Raw genomic sequence first — 21,214 nt, forward strand, 5'->3', positions numbered from 1 at the left:
ATCCTGCATTGCACCCATCCAGGCCCTTTGTGAGGCCCTGGCTGCACACTTTACCACCAAAACACAGGACATCCTGTCCTCTCTCTCCTCCGCACCGACTCGTGCACCATCATCTCTTGAGCCCCCCTCGGCTGCCCCACCAAGTCCCCTCTTCTCACCTCCTGCTCCCCTGTCACACCTGAGGAGGTTTCTAGACAAATCCGGTCTACAAAAGCCTCTTCCAAATAGGTGGACCCTTGCAACTCTAAAACCATCAAGGACAACATTGATTCTCTAGCTCCAGCCTTGGCGGACCTCTGCAACCTCTCCTTTGCCACTGCAGTTTTCCCCACTTCTCTCAAGCTTTCTCTTGTGACCCGCTGCTCAAAAAACCCTCTGCTGACCCTTCTATTCCAGCAAACTATCGCCTCACTCCTTTCCTGGGCAAACTCCTGGAGAAGTTGGCTATCTCTCAGTTTACCCTCCACACTGAATCTGTTGGTTGCCTCCATGACCATCAGTCTGGCTTTAGAGTATCCAGAGGCACGTAAAATGCTCTTCTGAACACACATGAAGGCCTGTCCTCAAACCTGACTCTAACTCTCCCTCTGTTCTCATTCTCCTTGACCTATCCTCTGCTTTCTATACGGTAAACCACAACATCCTGATCTCCCATCTCTGTGATACCCTGGGCATCACAGATCAGGCCCTGGTGTGGCTAGCGTCCTTTCTCTCTAGCCGTCCTTACCACAATGTCTACATGGCCTATTTGGTCCACACAATCTTCGCCTTCACCTCCAACTTTCAGTGTTATGCGGATGACACACAGCTCTCTTTCACGCTACCCTCTGCCTCTTCCTCCGCCTCGCTCGCTCCTGACTGTCTGTCACCAATTCAGTACTGGTGTGCTGCTAATGATCTCTGCCTTAATGCCAGTAAGACAGAGATCGTCCTCATTGGGACCCCTGCTCCCACTTTCCCACTGTCACTCTGGCCGACCTCCCTTGGTCCTGAACCCTCTCCCACCAGTGAGGCAAAACATCTGGGGGTCATCTTTGACTCTACTCTCTCCTTCTCTTCTTACATCTCGGACATGTCCAAAAAGTCCCACTACCAGCTGCACCCCTCAGAGGTATTCGACATTTTCTCACCTTCCCCAGAAGCTCACTGTCTCCAGAGCCCTGGTTCTCTCCAGAATGGACTACTGCAACAGTCTCTTTCTCAATCTTCCTACTTCTACTCTCCGACCTCTTCACCTTATCCAGAACAGAACTACGAGACTTATCCTTGGCCTCAAGCTCCAGGACCGCATCTCTCCGGTGCTGAAATCACTCCGCAAGGATCAAGTTCAAGCCCCTCTGCATAGTGAACAAGGCTTTCTGGGTCCGGGTCTCTACTATCTACAATGCTCTTTTCCTGAATACTCTCCTTCTAGAGCCCTCCACTCGGCCTCCTCCAACTCTGTGCGGGTGAGCTGTTTTTCCAAACTGAGATTTGGGGGCAGATCCTTATGCTCTGCAGGTGCATCCCTCTGGAACAGCTTCCCTGCCTCTTTCCGCCTTGAGCCGGACCTTCTTAAGTTCCGGAACCTCCTCAAGACCTTCCTCTTCTCTTCCCTTTTCTCTCTCCCTCTACCCTGCTAACCTCCTTTCTCTTCTCTCCTGCCTCCCTCCTTCTTTCTCTTCCCCAACCTGCTCAGTTCGCTGATTGGTCACCTGGTGCATCTCCAGAGCCTCACAGGTCCCCGCCAGTCCTGCACTTGCCTCGGGCCCCTGGACTCTGCTTGTCACTACTGCACTTGGAACAACTACTCTGCGCTTAACCCAAGCCCCTGCTGGACTGGGCGCTCTTGTTCACTCCCTCGCACTTCCTGTCTGCGCACTTACTTGACTTTGAATGTACTAGGCCTAGCATGTTTGTCCGTCCTGTCCTCCCTCCGTCTGCCCTCCCTAGCTTGGTTGTGCCTGAAATACTCATGCATAGAAACATTAGATGACCAACCACCAATCTTGCCAAGTCTATTACGGCAGTTTAGTGTTCTGTATGTCCTTTTCCCTCTCCCGCCCCCTCTCCCCTACTCTTTGAGACACACTTACACTAGTACATATGCCTCTGGCCTTGTATGCTAGCTATTGTTGTTAGATCATTCGGAATATTCAAGGCCTAAGAATGACGACTGTATTCTCTTGTTCCCTTCCCGCCTTGAAGCGCTTCACTGGTGTATAAGCGCTTTACAAATAAACAATTACAATTACAATAAATTGTTAATATGCAAAAAATGTAACTCAATGCGCCAACTCCTTAATTAATTTGATGAAAAACGTTCTGTTCAGTGAGTCAAATCAAAAGTATTGGCTTTGTGTTCTTTTCACACTTTGTTCAAAATATTTCTTTAAACTCTTTTTCCAAAGTTAAAAAGATGTAATTTTCTCAAACAAATTAATTAACTTTGTGTTGTTTTCACACATTTTTCAAAATATTTCTTTAAGCTCTTTTTTCAAGGTTAAATTGTTGTAACTTTCTCAACACAAAGCATATAAAGATTTCCCAGCTTTGATACCTATAATTAATGGAATTGGTTCATTAACAGAAAACATTTCACAATACATTGACACTCATCTCCAACCACTAACAGCAAACCTATCCTCCTTTGTTAAGAATTCAAAACATATAATTCAGCAAATAAATCAAATACTGTGGGATAACAGTTACTTATTTGTCACATTGGATGTAGTACAATTATATACAAGCATCAAACACAATAAAGGTCTGGAAAGCACAATGTTCTTTTTGTAAACAAGGTCAGTCTCCTTCCTACAGCAAAACCTAATGATCATTGAAATGTTACATTTTTGTCTCTATCATAATATCTTCATCTTTGACAATATCCTGTATAAACAACTTCAGGGGACTGCGATGGGGTCTAAATTTGCCCCATTTTATGCAAATTTGTTCATGGGACTATTTGAGATTCAGCATGCTTCGAAACACCCCAGTTTTGCCAACAATGTAAGATTCTGGGGTCACTTCATTGACGATATTCTTATGATCTGGGAAGGAGATCTTCAACAACTGGAGATTTATGTAAATCATCTCAACAATAATTCATTTAACCTCTCATTCACAAAAACAGCAAGTCCAACCAACATAGAATTTTTGGATTTAGAGCTATTTGTGGAGGATGACCAGATCCAATCTAAACTGTTTACAAAACCATCAGCTGGAAACAGTCTCCTTTTTGATTCATCTCATCACCCAAGACATACAATATACAACAGTCCTTATGGGGAGGTCTTAAGGATTAAAAGAAATTGTAGCACACATCTCACCTTCCAAGAAAACTTAAAAAAAACTGTTTTGAAATTCAAAGAGACAGGATATGGATCCAATAACATCAAGAGTGCTAGCAATAAAGCCAAAAAGATTTCAAGAGAATCTCTATTAATTGATAAACCCAAGATTGGAACATCGGAAAACAAAAGATGCAGTTCATTACAACGTACAGTACTGAAGCCAAGAAAATAAAGCAAATATTATCAGAAAATTGGAACATCTTACTCACAGACCTAAGCCTTCAAAAGCATTTAGACATTTCACCAAGTATTTGCTTTCGAAGGGCACCAACAATTAGGAATCTGATTAGCCCAAGTTTCCTGAGTCCAATTCCGAATACCAAAAAAATATTCTTTCAAACTTCAATTAGGGGCACACACAAATGTGGATACTGCAAGTTATGCCCACTAATACACCAAGGAAAGAAAAAAAATAATCTACCCAAAGGCAAAACAAAACAAATCAACCAGTTGATCAACTGCAACTCGACCTTTGTTATTTATGGAATAGAATGTATTTGCAACCAACTATACATTGGGAGCACAATTAGGAAATTGAAGGTGAGAATCTTTGAACATATCAGAGCCATTAAACACATAGGGCCTCATTCCGAGTATGGCGGTAAGGGATAGCGGCCACCGCTAACGAGAGCGGTGGCGGTAATCCCTTACCGCCATACTCCGAGTTCCCTTAGCGCCATGGTGCTTTTAACACCTGCTTTTAGCAGGCGTTAAATACCATGGCGCTAAGGGACCTTGATGTTAATTACGCCACCGTAATTTACGGTGGCGTAATTGACGCCTTCCCCACTCCCATTATGCCCTATGGGGCAAGAATGGGAATGGGGAAGGGTAAATGGGGATTGGGGAATTACCGCCCCGCCAACCTTGGAATGGGGCGGTAATTCCGCCAACCACCAAGGCGCTGCCGGTCCGGGTACGGCGTCAACCAAGGCGTTAATAGCGCCATTGGTTAGCGCCGTACTCGGAATGAGGCCCAAAGACCTCATATCACCCATATCTGTACATATTATCAATGAGCATCCTCTGTTTGAAGTTTCACAATCAAATGTTTTTGGTTTGGAGAAAATTCCCTCCCCCGCAAGGGGAGGCAACAAAGAGGAACTATTACGAAAGCATGAAAGCAAATGGATTTGCATCATGGATGCATGTGCTTCTGGATTAAATTGTGATTCAGAAATGTTTAACTGGTTATAAATACAGTTTAATTTGACTTATCACATGCAGAAAATTATGCATGTTTAGATATATTGTTTAAAACACTATTGTCACCCTTTGTATTTATCCACTTTATACTTAATATTGTATCTATTTCTGCTAATTTTAAGATCTAACCCCTTTCTTTGTTTTTTTTCTAAATTAAATTCATTTTTGGACTCATATTATATAAAAAAAGAGAGATTATAATAATCAGTTCATAAAAATATCCTACACTTAATTTTTACCAAACGGAAAAGGATAATGATTTCATGAATACTTTCCCCCATCAACCAGCTCACATAAGGAAACAGCAATCTTGATTAAACAACAGATTGCATTGGTAGAATCGAACAACTATATTTTTTTCTTGCATATTTTTTTCTTGCAAATTATAAACGGCAATTGAACTCAAATTGAGGGTTTCTACGCTCCAAAATGGCCACCGGGAGCGTTAGAGACAAGAGGATGTGCTGACGTCATTGCGTCACGTTACGCGTGACGTGATGACGTCAGTGCGCTGTTTTACACGCTATAAATAGCGCAATTCGGCAACAAAATAATGCAAAAGCAGCCGAGGATAGGAGAGCAGCTTATCAAGGCTAACACATTACAAGTCTGAAGAGAGGACAACTTACAGGTAAGGTAAAACTTGGCAACCTCTCATTATTACAATTAGAAATTATACATTTTACCTTAAGTAACTCTATATACTTTTTTCTCCATAACCGATTTGGGGGGCTCTTCTCCTCAGTTGCCATTATTGAAACAAACAGTCAAAAGAAACTGGTGACATATTAAAGCTCAGTCTACCAGAAGTGACTAAATAAAATTGAGCTTTCCTGAAAAAAGATATTGATTTAAAGAAATCCTAAGAAAACAGACAAATATATAGGGTGAGTCAGCGATTTTTGTAATAATCAGACAATGTTTATTTATATTTTTTTAGTATAAACACAATGATCACTACTTACTTTAATAAAAAAGAAAAGGGAAACACTAATTCTATATTTGTTTTTTTCCTTTTGCTCTCCCTTTTCTTTTCCTCCTTTCCTTTCCTTAAAGGCATGGTCTAGTAAAAAATTTTATTGTCCCAACGGGTCGGCCATGTTTTTATAAAGCCTAAGTGGCTCGTTTTTAGAAAACTTTCCTATGGACCTTACCCGAGTTTTCGTCCATTAAACGCACGCGAAAACAAGCACCTGGGAGCCGCCATTTTCTGATAATCCTATCTTTTCCCCGATCGCCCTGGCTGACCTGCTTTTGCGGCACTAAATAAATTCCCCCGCCCCTGAGCCTGACATTATCAAAACATTCATATTCCTCGCCTCTCCCCGTGATGTTACTGTGCTGCATAGGCAAACGCGCCCAGTCGTCTTCTACGCGACTTCACACAGAACCCGGAAACCAACACAGATCAACTCACAACACAGCGCGCCACAATTCGGAATATGAAACTGTACTTTAAAATGAAACAGCAACACAGTACATTTGGTAAAGTACATTTATTTGACATTAAATGTTTAGAGAATATTCTGCAATTGACATATGAACTCCGGAAGCCATTTATTTTCTTTTATCTGTATCCGCAATAACTGTTCCGTTTCATCTTGAGTCACGCGCTGTTCCTTTATGGTACACAGGGTGTTCATTTTCGTAAAAAGAATCACTTTGGAAGCACGGTGAACCGCAAGGCTGTTCCATCAACTAGGCACTAGTCCATCCTAAAGGTTGATATGTTGCTTCTAGCCACTAGTACAGCGTAAGGGCATGTGGGCCCTTGGCGATCGTCCCATAATATGGTGATCGTGCTCCAGTTGTTGACACGGAGCTGCAGGTGTCTGCTGAAGAATCCATCCGCCGGTGTCTCAAACAGATGGCAGTGGCAGTAAGGGATCAAACACCTGTTATGAAAACAAAAAAATGATAATTAGTCTCACTAGCCGAACTTCATTAATATTACTCATTTTATTTATTACGGACGATCAGAAACTATTTGCTTGCAAGGGTAGTTCAATGGAGTAAGTTCGTCTCTAAAATCAATGCGAAAAGTAATGAGATAAAAAGAGGCCAACAAACAATGATAAACGACAGTCTACATGCGTGAGAAATGATATGATATATGATATGGCATTTGTAACGCGCTTATACTCAAGTGTTACTAGGCGTGACGAGGCAGGTGGGGAACAAGGGCAGACAGACAACGATCCTACTAGGCCAGGTGTCTTTCTGATCGCGCATGGGGATTGGCTGTACAAGGTTAGTTGAATACAAATTAAATAATAGGGCCAGCTGGTTGCAAGTGCAAGGTAAATGCCGGGAGAAGGGGCTGAAGGATACAGAGACAGTCCCGTAGTGCAGTGAAAAGTGGCTGGGCCATGGAGCGAGATCGGTGAGACCAGTGGACCTGCATGCCCATGTGCCCACTACGAACAGTTTTACTTGCTTTTCCTAGCTCTTCATTCATTCATTTATTCATGCATCCATTCATTAAATCTTCATTCCGGTATAAAAGCGTATAAAGATTTACTTACATTATATTTGAAATTTCCATTGTGTCTCTTCGTAATGCAGTCTGTAAAACGGACCATGCTCTTAACAATGATTTTTCGTATACTGACCTAAAACTGAAACTCGGTCTAGTTTCTGAATTTTCTGCCTTATCGTCTCTTACGTTATTGCGCACTCCCTTCAAATGTAGTTCTTTCGGCATGGTCCCTGTCTCAAGGTCAAAAAACAATAGACCCTTATACTTCCAGTGCGACTTGTGGGCCTCATCTGGGCGCTGTCCTTCGCATTCTTTATTTGCAACATGACGTAGTATAGGCATCTATGAGAACTTAAAGTTTAAAATCCGTCTATGTAGTGCGCCTCAATGTGCAAATGCGAACTGGCTTCTCTCCCAAATGCCACGGCCCGCTTGGCTGGTGCATTCTAAGTGCCCCAATTTTGTCCCCGTTGTCTGCGAGCTTTGCAGCCCAAATTGAGACATTTAATTTTTGGCGGAAGGTCAGGGAAAGTATAAAGTACCACATGAGTTGAGTTAAAAGTGAGATTTATTGTTTGTTTGTTTGTTTTATTATTTGCAATACGCAAGCCTCCCCTCCATTAACAGTGCGCAGCATTTACATTTACATGAGATGAGGCATGAGAAAAATATATACATACACATATGTGAGGTGAATAGAGAGAATTCAAAGATGACACCCAGCTTGTTCGCCACCCATGATGGTGAAGTTAGGGGTTAGGTTTACAGGTACACTGTACAATAACATTTATTTACAAAAAGACAATCGTATTGCAATTATTTAAACCGGGATTTGTACTTCACAATCAGCTGTGCATCGGGTGGGCATGGCACAGTCGCAAAGTTCGGTGGCAATGGATCACTGCTCTGCACAGAAACGTCCAAAATTCCATATCTATGCTTCTCTAACACAGCAACAATAAGACCTTTCACAAAGTCGAACTGCATTTCATCATAGACTGGTTTGATCACCCATTGCTTACTTCGTTTTGAAAACACCTTAGTGTAGCGAGGCATCCTTACTTTACCCCTAGTCCTAGATTGTTCACGTCCGACATTGCTGTTATGGGCCAAGACCGCTAGTAGAGTGCGATGTTTCATGCCCCGAAAGCTAAAATGCAAGCGCTTTGGCCTGTACTTTAGGCACATATTGTGGAACACCTCCAAATCTCCTGTGTGACAGAATTCTGTCAGTCCTCTCAAATCTCTTGATAGAGTTTTGTCGAAAACAATCTTCTCAATGGCTTTGTGTGTCGGTGAAGATGGAATCAACCACTTCTTCTTCCGTGCCTCCTCTGGGGACAAAGGGCCATGTTCACATTGGTGGAAATGTTCATTTGCTCTCCAGCAGTGAACGTTGGTACAGTGGTGCATCAGTGACCGCCATTTTTCAGGTAGTATTTCCACTGACCCCTCACAAGTTTTTGAGCTCCACCAAAGATGGTTGGTGATAGAATGTGACCACTGCAAAATGCTTTCCAAACATTTTTTTTTCCCTGCAGCCGAGATTTTCTTATTGATTGATTTAGCAAGATGCCATACGTCAAATTGATGTTTAATATGTGGGAACTGCTCTCTCATTGTCTTGGCAATTGAAACGTGTCTATCCGTGGCTATGAGGTCGATGTGCATTCCCCTCGATTGTAGATATTCCACTGATTTTATAAAACCTAGTTTCTCCATGGCCACTGACGATGTACATTGTGTTACCTGCACGACCACCGAACTCACAATTTTCTTACTATCCATGTCCTGAAAGTGGTAGGTGCAGTACTTGGCAGAAAATCCAGGGCTGACGCACTGTCCATCGCCGGCTAGCCTGAATCGTTTGCCTTCGAATGTACTTGCTAGAGACAATTGTTCAATTTTCCAAGCATCACTAATGGCCGGAAACAGATAATCACGTTGGTATGTGTAGTACAGCGCTTTAGAAATGAAATGGAGTCCCACAAACTGAAAGAAAGCCTCTAATTTTCTAAAACTGGAGCCACTAAAAAGTGATGCAGCTGCACACAGTAGATTGCCTCCTGGCATTTTCCCCAGCACTGGTTGTGCAGACCATGTGAACCTATGATTTAATCTACAGGCGGCATTTATTTTGACGTTACTGCCTTTTATTTGACGAGTCACATTAATCAATGGCTTCCCACATACTTTCCCTCTAATGGAACGCACACATTTCAGCATACTTATAATTTCCATCAAACAACTGTCAAATACAATGTATTTGCTCTCTTTCATTAGACTGTCATCCTGCGTCAACGTTGTTTCGGCCTTTGACGTTGTGGAGATTTCAACACATTTGAAAGTAATATCGCTGATATCAAGTTGTGATGCGTCTATGGATGCTGCGGCTGGTTCATTCACTGTCATTTCAACATCTATTACTTCAACATTGATGGGAGAACACAACAATGTCGACAGGTTTTTTGGTGGCAAATTTTTGGCGGGTGTAGATTGTGTAAATTGATCTGCAACTACTTCAGAGCTATCTTCAATACATTCAATAACATCTTCTTGTGGTGGTGCGGTCGCACTGTAGCTATGGTCCAATGCAACTTTGCTGTAGTCTCCAAACACAATTAATTCATGTTCTGGCCATTGGACATGAGCATCTCGAGCCTGAACACGCCTCGCCTCAATTAATAGTTCCTCCATAGTGTACACGGTCTGGCAAGCCACATCTCTCATTCGCTTCACTGTCTGTGTGTGTATAGTTCTGACACCCACGGGTAACTGGAGTAGATATTGGAAAAGGGATGTTCAGTTTAAACACAAGATGGAGTGTAGTAGAATTGACTGGAAAAAAACATAAAATAGTCCCCAGCACAAACATTTTTTTAAAGTTATGAACTGTTTGTAACTAACCTTTTTTTGTTTTTTTTTCTTTGCAACTTTTTTGACTCGACCTTCAACATCTGCACGCTGTAGCTCCGATTCGTTTCCGCATGTCCTCCCTTCCTCTTGCGCTGCAAGGACTATATTTTCTGTATCCGCATAGAGAGCACGGAATTAGGCTCCATCGTCTCCCTGAAACATAGTACTTTCATTACTATGTATCAAAATATTGTTAGCATAAAACACACGTGAGGACGAACACACAGGTACATCTCAATAGCCAAATACGATTTAAACATTGTGTGCAACAATCAAAGGACAAGTATTCGACCAGTGATGATCTATTTCGATGGAACTGTCAGTATCCATACCTCTGGCTCTGCATGGACTGCCATGAATGGTTGTATTGGAGAGGAGGCATCCGCATCTCCCTGAAACACAGTACTTGCATTAGTATGCTTTTCAATATTGGAAACACAACACACACTTGGGATCGACGGCACAGGTACATATAAAGAGATAACCGCAAATGATGCATTGTCCAAAAGAATCAAGGAAAATCCAAATATGATCACATTTCATCGACTTATTTCAACGATTCCTTTACATCTGCATCATCTAAATGAGATGTTGTGATTGTGGTGGAAGCTCCGTCGTCTCCCTGAAACACAGCACTTGGATTAGTATGGTTTTCAATATTGGAAACATAACACACACTTGGGGTCGAACGCACAGGTACATATAAAGAGATAACCGCGAAAGATGCATTGTCCAAAAGAATCAAGGAAAATCCAAATATGATCACATTTCATCGACTTATTTCAACGATTCCTTTACATCTGCATCATCTAAATGAAATGTTGTGATTGTGGTGGAAGCTCCGTCGTCTCCCTGAAACACAGCACTTGCGTTAATAGGGAAGAAAGTATAGCAAATGGAATCACGTTATATGATCACGCATGATGGAGCTGTCATTATCCATACCTCGTGCTCCTGAAGATTATCTATGGATGTTGCAAATGTAGTGCGCACTTCCGAAAGCTGTTGCGCCGATTCGTATACTTGAATATCAGGCTCTCCATCAAGTGCAGGGGTTGACGCTCCATCAACTGCCTGAAACATAGTACTTGCATTAGTGAGGATTACAATTGTGAAAACATAACATACACCTGGGGTAGACAGCACAGGTACATATCAACGGCTAACCACGAATGAAACATTGTGTAGAACAATCAAACGACAAGAATTCCAGCTCTGATGATGACGTTCGATGGAGCTGTCAGTATCCATACCTCCTGCTGGTGAGGAACATCTAGAAACGTTGTAGATGTGGCGGACGCTTCAGCATCTCCCTGAAAGACAGTACTTGCATTAGTATGGATAACACTAATTATAACTGAAAACAAACACAAGTGGACGATAACTAAGGTGTATATTATTGGGAAAGCAGTAACCAAACATTCGGTAAAATAATTACACGATAGAATAAAACTATTACTTGACATGCATAAAACAAGTATGTAGCGGATTAGCCTAGTAAGATTACCTGATACGCGCTAGAAGTGGTTGATAACTGCAACCACGTCAAGGATGTAGAATGTTCTTGCTTCAGATTCAAGGGATAGTCAAGAAGTTGTAAAGGTCAATTAATGATTGATAATGAAATGCCAATATTAAAAATAGCCATGTAAGCCGACAGAATACTTGAAAAATGCTCAATACAGCACAGTTCCCTGTCCCCATATATATATACATTGCGTTTGTGGGTTATGAAATCGAAAAAGAATATATTGATAAATGTCATTATTCAAAAAACTATACACTCATATCAATATCGAAATTATTACAAGGGATAGAACACCTACAATATCTATTAATCCATTCGGCTACACACTACCGCAAGGCCTAAAGCTAAATCCGGACACTTGACTCACCGGTGGCGGAATGTGGACGAATAGAGTGGGAATAGCGTTTTCGCGCAATTTCCGTGTCGTTCGCCGTTTATTCTTCTTTGTTACCCAAGAAGTTGTGTACATGTCCAAGGAAAAGTGCCGGCTGCAGATGCGGTATCGATCACCCCTCTTGTCCTCTAAGACTTGTTGGACTCTACTTTCCAGCTCATCCAGTGGATATCCGCAATGTCTGACCCATTCTCTTATTCGATCAACAGTTTTCGGGAATACATGCATTGTAGTTCCTTCAGATTTCGCATGGGTCTTCGAAGGGCAACCGCTAATCGAACAGGCAGGCATTGTTGATGAATCTGAAAAGTAAATATCGACATTATTATACAATCTTCAAGAGTAAAGATTTGATACAAAAGTAAATGAATCATACAATGATCAATGCAAGGTTTGTTTTGGTCGCAGGAACTATACCAGTTCATTATGTGCTGCTTAGTATTTGCATAAGTTGCAGAAATGTATAATTGATGTGACTGAAATCTGAACATGTGACTCGTCCCTTGGATGTTCTGTCTTGCACGAGAAGGAAACATGCTAACATTATTGACTGGACCCCCGAAGGATGCAATTCAATCACAATAGTCACAGATGAAAATAAATAGATCTATTGATAGCATAGCAATGGAAACTCAAGTCAATACCAATGAGACCAACGAACATAGCACTATTGTGTACTCTACTCGAAAATAGATAGAAATTTAAAAATCTGCGAAATATAACCAGGATACATGGCCTTACCTTGACCAACAAACAGTTGGGTTCAGCAAGCAGAGCAGTATGTTGCGGGAGAATAGGTGGATGGCCACAGGTAGCGCACTGATGGGTGTGCTCGAAGCGGTCACAGAAGTTCATGGATAGCACGACGACGAGCAGATTAGCATAGATCTCAGTGGTTCCCAGGTAGCACGTTCAAGAGTTGACTTGCAAAGCACAAAGATGTTCTCATGAGACATATCGAGTGGTTTTTAAAGTATTAGAAACTGGGGTGTGTTTGTGAATGAATGACGTATGTATGTCGTGGTATTAGGGGGGCGGCCTGCCTCAGGGGAGGCCTGCCGGCCTGGAGACACGGGGTCTGAGGAGGCCATGTGACCGATGGCCCCTTGGCGTGGGACACCTTTTGAAGTGTACATGCAGTTTGGCACCTTGGCCTTTCGCGCCCCGGACAGCCCCCCATGCCAGCGCTCATCCCCGGGTGTGAGACACCTTTGATAGAGGGGGGTGGGATGGATGGCCCTGGGGCGTGCAGATAAGGCACAGGAAGACTGCTGAATGGAGACACACTTATGTGGATTGCAGGGGGGCGGCCTGCCTCAGGGGAGGCCTGCCTGGAGACACGGGGTCAGAGGAGGCCATGTGACCAATGGCCCCTTGGCGTGGGACACCTTTTGAAGTGTACATGTAGTTTGGCACCTTGGCCGTTTGCGCCCGTCACAGCCCCCCATGCCAGCGTGCATCCACCGGCGCGAACCGCCTTTGATAGAGGGGGGTGGGATGGATGGCCCTGGGGCATGCAGATAAGGCACAGGAAGACTGCTGAATGGAGACACACTTATGTGGATTGCAGGGGGGCGGCCTGCCTCAGGGGAGGCCTGCCTGGAGACACGGGGTCTGAGGAGGCCATGTGACCGATGGCCCCTTGGCGTGGGACACCTTTTGAAGTGTACATGTAGTTTGGCACCTTGGCCGTTTGCGCCCGTCACAGCCCCCCATGCCAGCGCGCATCCACCGGCGCGAACCGCCTTTATATGAATATACAGTATATCGCCTTTATATCAATGATAGTATATCGTTGCTTATCAATAACAAATGCCACATACCGGAGATTCTTGTGAGCACAGACCCACACTTCAACCGGTGTATTATAGTGGCCAAGACCCTAAGGCCTGTATAATCCAATGGTAATTGTTAGTATAGATATATGTGTGACTTTTATAGAGACATAACCTACTGAAAGACTTTGAACAAGTGTTATTTAGTGCATGCATTATCGAGAATATGTTATGTTAGCTTAGATAGTGACCACCCTGCTTCACAGCAACCAGACCTTCACCCATTCGGAGCACAGATGTCTGACGTCCATCCTTGAATGGAGACACACTTGATTCATTTAAAAAATCGAGACAAACGTTGTTAAAATATATGTGGTGTTTTATTTTGTATCTTATTTTCATGAAACAAAAATACAAGACTTTAAAGATTATACAGGTCAGGTTGCAGCACAGCGAGAGAAAATCCCCTGTACTGACCGCTGTCACTCGGGAACGTTTCTCTAATGGCACTTACGGCACAGGCGGGTATCACTCTTCGAACGCGGTGTCCAAGCCTCCCGTGAAGCCACCATGTAAAGGAACGATAGGCCACCAGCCTGTACCACCTGTGAAAAGGAATGAAACAAACTGTTTTTAAATGACCCAGATAAGTTTAATAAACGTTTGTTGTCAATGACAATTCTTGTAACTAATGGCATTTTACACGGACAAATGCTATCTAGACAATGCACACAATTGAATGACTTACATGCGTTACAATGATATGTAGATGTAATTTTGGATATAGTAGAAGAACATGAAATAAGAGTGGCATGACAAGCAGAGTATACTTACTCGTTACTCGGATTACGAGGACGAACAGTTGCTCGAAGTTCGTGCATAAGCACCATCATTATTCTCAACACGGCCCGTGTGAGGCAGGCTGCCCTGAAGTCTGACAGCTCGGTGATGCATTGCGGTCGTGGCTCGCCTTCCGAAATGTAGGCCAGGCATCCCGAGTTTTCTCGGCAGCAGCAGTTCTCGTCCTCAGTTGGCATTAGCTCGCACCGATTGCATGTGCACCAGGTGGAGACGCCGTCCATTCGACTAGGCCCAGGCTCTTCATCTGTTGATTCGTCCTGCCAACTGCCGTCCGAATCCCCATTGTTTTCGCGTGCTTCCCTTTCCAGTAGTTCCTCCTCGGTATACTCGGGCTCGTACATGTAGGGCATTATTGTAGCCATTGTGTGTTAAACAAACTAAAATAATTGATAGCGGTGGTACTGGTATCTGTTCACACGGGCTACAAGCGGCGAAGGTAGCTGACCAGAGCACAGAAACGAGTCACAGAATACTCTAAGTAACACAGAGAGAGGAATGGAATCGAAAATCGGCTGCTGTGTGTTGTGAAACGGTCTGTTTATACTTATTGAGGAGAGAGACGTCCTGCCATTTCCATGGCGACACGTCATTAGCTGAAGCGCAGCGAATGTTGACACGAGACGTGCTTTGGCGTTGGGAAATGGGCGGTACGAGTCTGCTGATGACAGTCTCAGGGGCGGGGGAATTGATTTAGTGCAGCAAAAGCAGGTCAGCCAGGGCGATCGGGGAAAAGATAAGATTATCAGAAAATGGCGGCTCCCTGGTGCTTGTGTTTAATGGACGAAAACTCGGGTAAGGTCCATAGGAAAGTTTTCTAAAATCGAGCCACTTAGGCTTAAAAAAACATGGCCGACCCGTTGGGACAATAAAATTTTTTACTAGACCATGCCTTTAACAGACCAAAATCTTTTCCTCCTGATGAACCATTGCAACTGCCAATGGGGAAACACGTGGTGAGAAAGTTACAACAATTTAACCTTGAAAAAAGAGCTTAAAGAAATATTTTGAAAAATGTGTGAAAACAACACAAAGTTAAATAATTTGTTTGAGAAAATGACATCTTTTTAACTTTGGAAAAAGAGTTTAAAGAAATATTTTGAACAAAGTGTGAAAAGAACACAAAGCCAATAAATTTGATTTGACTCACTGAACAGAACGTTTTTCATCAAATTATTTAAGGAGTTGGCGCATTGGAGTGACTTTTTCCGCATATTAACAATTTAATGTATTTAGCTTGTGTAGTAGCCACACAAATGTATGGGAAACACTCATGCTGACAACTTCACTTCTCTTGTAATTGGAAACACTTACCCATATTAACTTATCCCAAAATATTAAATTGAGCTGTCGCCAAGGTAGAGCTTAGTTTGGCTACAAATCAAATTTTCCCAATTACAATTGCAATTCCATATTTTCCCAAATGTTCTTTCCCGATCATTAAGTTCTTGCTCACTGGGCCATCCTGACCTAACTCACTTGCGGATTCTTCTTAAACGGCTATCATCCATAAATGCCTCAACCCATTCCTTCTCCACAATGCATTTAATTCCCCCGTCAACCACAGAGGCCACCATCCAGCCCTCGCTATACACCTCAGAGTTGCTTTTCTCTTCTAATGGCACCCTAGACACACAATCATTTTTTTACTGGGGCATATTCTCGAGTTACTGTGTACTCTTGTAGCTTGTGGCTGCTGCTCTTGGCAGAGCCTTAGACATACCCTTTGCATATAATACCTTGACAATGGAGTAACTTTGCTGAAAATGTTGGTGCGGGGTGTGGGATATGCCAGCTGAAGAAAAGGTGCCCCAGCCAAATGAATGGGGACAAAATGGTGTGCCATGAAAGTTGGAGGGACAAACACCCCTGTCCACCCCACCCCCCTAAAATTACGCCCATGTACCTTAATAACTAGTTCATATTCTGTGTGCAGGCTAAATTCATTCTCAATAAGTACTGTCATAAGTAGTCCATGGCTGAACAGCAGGCAAGTCACTCTTTTTCGATAGCAAAATCGTGGGCTTCCATCTTGTGAATAGCCCTTGAGGCAAACAATATTACCTCTTCCTGTGAATCTTCAACTTGAGACAGTACCGATCCAAGACCCTTTCCACTGCTGCCCACTGTGACTATGGCCTAGACAACCATCTCAAACCCCCCTCCCCCACCCCCGTTAGACGGTGGATTGCATATCTCATTCTTTATTTTCGAAAACGCCAATCACACTCCTCATTCCAGTTGTATCTTGCATTTCTTTTCATACTCGTCCGCAATACTCTGCTGGCGTAGAAACCCTCTTAGCTCATCCTTTGGAATGGAGCATAGTCAGAAGCTTTAAAACGTCTTTACCGAATCCTTTTTTGGACGCACCACTTCACTATCAAGAATATGGCCAAATAGTGGAAATACATGTTCAGATTGTGCCTTTTTACAGTATGAAGATTTCGAAGAAAATTGGCTACAAAGCGATTGAGTCCACAGCGAGTACTGAAGGGTAGTCCTGACATATTCCAATGCTCCGGGGTTGGTCACATTACAGAGGATTATTTCTCCACAGCTGCAATTCGTAGCATGCCCCAAGCAATCACACACATGCCTTTGTGTGACACAGAGGCACACCCTCATGTATTACATCACCCTGGTGTTCCAACTTCCTTTTAATAGGCTCGTCAGTTGCTCTCTTGCAACACATATGCAGCTTGCAACAGGAAAGTTCAAGTTGCACGAAGGTTTTGTCAACGGGCGAACGAGGACCCCGCCTTACTAGGGTGCCCATCCTTGCCACTGCCCCAAGTTCTCTTTCCGCAACGTGGAATTGCCCGCAGAAGGGAGAGACCCGCAATCCACGCCTGCGCTGATTTTTTATAAAAGTGCATACATCTTTTTTCAAATGAGTCAGAATATGTATGGAATGAAGTAGCGCCAACTGTATGCCAGCCTGTACATTTAAGTCCATACGTCCATAAGAATACCTTCACTCTCACCTGCTGGAAGCTTTAGGAAAAAGACCCTGCAGGGGGCGATAAAGAGCTCTGCTCATTCGTCATATAACAGTATCCTGCCCCAACGTACTGTGTAAGGCCACGTTGCTTGGCCTGCTTTAAAACTGCGTTGTCATGATGCGAAGTTTTCAAGAGGAAACTATACGTTCATTTGCAATTGCTTTTGGATGATGGATGTCAAGATGAAAGAACTGTAATTTCTTGAAAAGAAACAGCCTTACTAGTATCAGTATCATTGAAAATAAGGACACTTTCTTGATATCGAAAGTTTTAGAACAGTAAATGCAAATGAAAAGTAGTATTTATCACACTTTTCCTGAGAAAGAAATGAAAGTTTCTATAAGAGTTTTTTGTTGTTGTTGAGGAAAGAGCGAGAGAGAGGGAGACAGGCATTCCCCATTCCCCCTCTTCCTAGTCCCAGGCCCATTGCTTAATTTGTGAGAAAATAAGTGCCAGGGCCAAATATTTTCTAGCACGCCTCTGACACACAGAGGTGGACACCAGCCACGCCTACTCCATACAGTGCCAACATATTGGGAGTTAAAGCTGCAGCTCCCACCAGGTGATTGAAGCTGATGAATGATCAGACTCTGGCAGTGTTGACATAACATATTAGTTGTGGCTCGAAATGACATAAATGTTTAATTGTTTCTTTAAAACACATCATCGTTAACATTTTCCTCTAATTCTATCAGTGGCAATTGAAACATATTGACCATCTAACTACAGACAAAAGAGCAAAAATGGGGAATTGATGGACAAATACAGGCAACATCATTACTGAACTAATGACATTTCCTGTCAACTACTAGAGTAAGGTCTTCCTGTATAGGTTGTCACTTGTGACAGGCACTCCTCTTCGATGTTGCCCTTTTCACTAACCCTGTCCCTTTGTTGGAGCTGTGTTGGAGCTGCTTACTGTTGACGGTACAGTTGTTGCCAACCCACCCTGCTGCGGTAGTGCTGTTGGTTATTAAGGTAGAGAATGTGCACCAACGTCATGCAGGCTGAGTGGAGCAGTATGCAGGCATGGCTAGCATGAGTGACCAACATTGTTACTTTCCAACTCATTGTTATTCATGAAAATGGATAATTAGCCATAACCTGCAAACCTAGGCCAACCTGTTACTGCTTGGTGTGTTACTATGACTGACTGACAAAGTAATACATTTACTAAAATACCACAAATTAAACAAACTGGACACAGAAATAAGTGCTGGGGCTGAGCCACCACAAACTAAGCACTGTCCCAGCCCTTATCATAGGATCCGTCTGCAACTCTTGGCATAAACAAAATTGTTGACGCCTGGTTACTCCTCTCGAACAGTCAGGGTATACAGTCCCTACTTACCTGACATTCCGCCTCTTTTGTTTCTGTCTTCTGGACGGGTGACTGCCCTTCATCACTAGTGAATTAAGGCTGTTTATCATGCGTACTATTGAGGGCAGGATTTCACTACTACAGCTATGAAACCCCGCCCCCAGCTATACCAGCAGCGGCAGTCCCCCAGACCTTTACCCACAAGGAGAAGGTTCAAACCAAATGAGGGGGATGTCTAAAGATTATGGAGGATGCCTGAAGAGTTCCTTAGAACGGAAATAGTAGAAGACGTGTTCACACACCTACATCTATGGCACATCACAGCCACTCCAACAGTTGAAGACATTCCTAATGTATAAATCGGATACATTCCAGTCTCTAAAACAGGTCTCCGGGCGCTGCAGGGTTTCTGGGTCATTATTACCAAAGATTGGAGAGAATCGGAGAAGGCTTTCATCCAAAGGATGGGCAAAGTTCTACTCTCTTCCAGGGTTCTGGGCAGGAGTTTGCTGCTTGCCTTAGTGTAGACTCTACCCTACCTTTCTCCGTTTGGCACATTCCTCGTTAGTGAAAGAGGATGCTTCCCCCTCGAACCACATAGATAAGGGGAATGGAAACCACGTTCCAAAGAGTGTGGAAAAGAATGGAAACCACACTCCGGAGCCACTAATTGTGTGTTAAAAGCAGACTTCTGCTCTGCCTATGCCACCTACTCCCTCCTTAAAGGTTTCCACTTTCTTAACACCGTGTCGTGTTGGAAGAGGGACACTATTGCATTGATCTGTGGGAGATATAAGAAAAAGGTCATTTCAATGTTATGTTATTGAATTTCTAAAGCGCACATTCGGCAAAGGCATCTTGACGCTGGTGATCCAACTAGAGCAGGCGATGCCAGAAAAGAGCTAAAATAAAAACGTTTTTAAGCACGCCTAAACATGAGGTGATTCTCTATAACTCTAACATCCTGTGTCACTGCATTGCACAGCTTAGCAGCCGCTCCCTAAAAGGCCCTGCCGCCAGTTCTAACCAACTTGTAGCGCAGAATCACAAGAAGGCAGTCGTGTTGGCAACACACTACCCGGATAGGTACATAAAGCTGAAATTTGGCCCAAATATATTCTGCACCCAGTCCATAAACAGCACGATTTGAACTTGATGCGTTTTATCACCGGAAGCCAATGGAGATTCTGTAAAATAGGAGTAATGTGTGTGCCATAAGGGGAGGCAGTAGCCGCTCGAGCAGCCAAGTTCTGGAGTCGCCAAAGATGCTTGATGAGATATAGGGGCAGTGCTAAGTTCAGCGAATTACAGTAATCAAGCTGGCTCATTACCAGTGAGGCTACTACCGGTACATGCAAGCACCTTGGTAGGAAAGGTAGAACTTTCCAAAATATCTTAAGCTGAATAAATCCTCCCTGGCAAATAGCTCCAATTTGGGCCTCCATTGACAGTGATGAAGACAGCTTCACCCCCAGATCCCTAACAGACGCTGGGGTAAGAAATGGTCCAAGCGAGAGAGGCCAGAAGGAGAGTCCATAAGCAGTGGCAGAGAGAGGGCCTACCATGAGAACCTGTGTCTTGTTCCCATTCAGTCTGAGCCAGTTGGAACCCATCAGCCACCCCACAGCTTCCAGGCTACTCCTAAACTGAGATGATGGGCCTCATTACGAGTCCGGCGGTAACCGAGGCGGTAAAACTGCCTGGTTACCGCCGGACTCGTATTACCATTCCGCCTCCGTGACTCCCGGAAATACCAGGGCATTAAGACCCTGGTGTCCCAGGAATTCCGGAGGCGGAATTCAGGAAATCCCCATTCCCATTGAGTCCTATAGGACTCAATGGGAATGGGGAAGTGGAAACACCGGCACCATCTCGTGATGGTGCTGGTGTTTCCACGTCCGCCTGCAGGTGGGCGGTGTTAAAACCCACCAGGTCAGACCTGGCGCGAACATCACCTCCCGCCTGCAGGAGTCGGGACCGGGCGGTCCGAATTAACAGTGGCTGCTGGTTTACCGCCACTGTTATTTCCATACCGCCCGACCTGTAATGAGGCCCGATGTGTCAGATTGCAGAAGATTCGGCTGGACTAGAACCTGTGTTTCATCTGTATATGAGTAGCAGCGGAAGCCGTGGGATGAGGCCCACCAGCGGTTGCATGTATACATTAAAAAGAATTGGAGACAAAGCAGAGCCCTGGCAGACACCGCAAGACAGAGTAACGGAGGTCGAACGAAAAGGAAAAGAGATAGGGCACAAACTCTATCTGACAAGAAGGAGGAGAACCACACCAGTACTGGGCCACAGATGCCAGCTAGTGCGAGGCAGTCCAACGGAATAGAGTAGCCAACTGTATCAAACACTGCAGATAGATCTAATAAGATCAGTGCCCCACTCCACCCT

Source organism: Ambystoma mexicanum, chromosome 1p (genome assembly GCF_040938575.1).
Source record: "Ambystoma mexicanum isolate Mex_15411 chromosome 1p, UKY_AmexF1_1, whole genome shotgun sequence".
NCBI lineage: Eukaryota > Metazoa > Chordata > Amphibia > Caudata > Ambystomatidae > Ambystoma > Ambystoma mexicanum.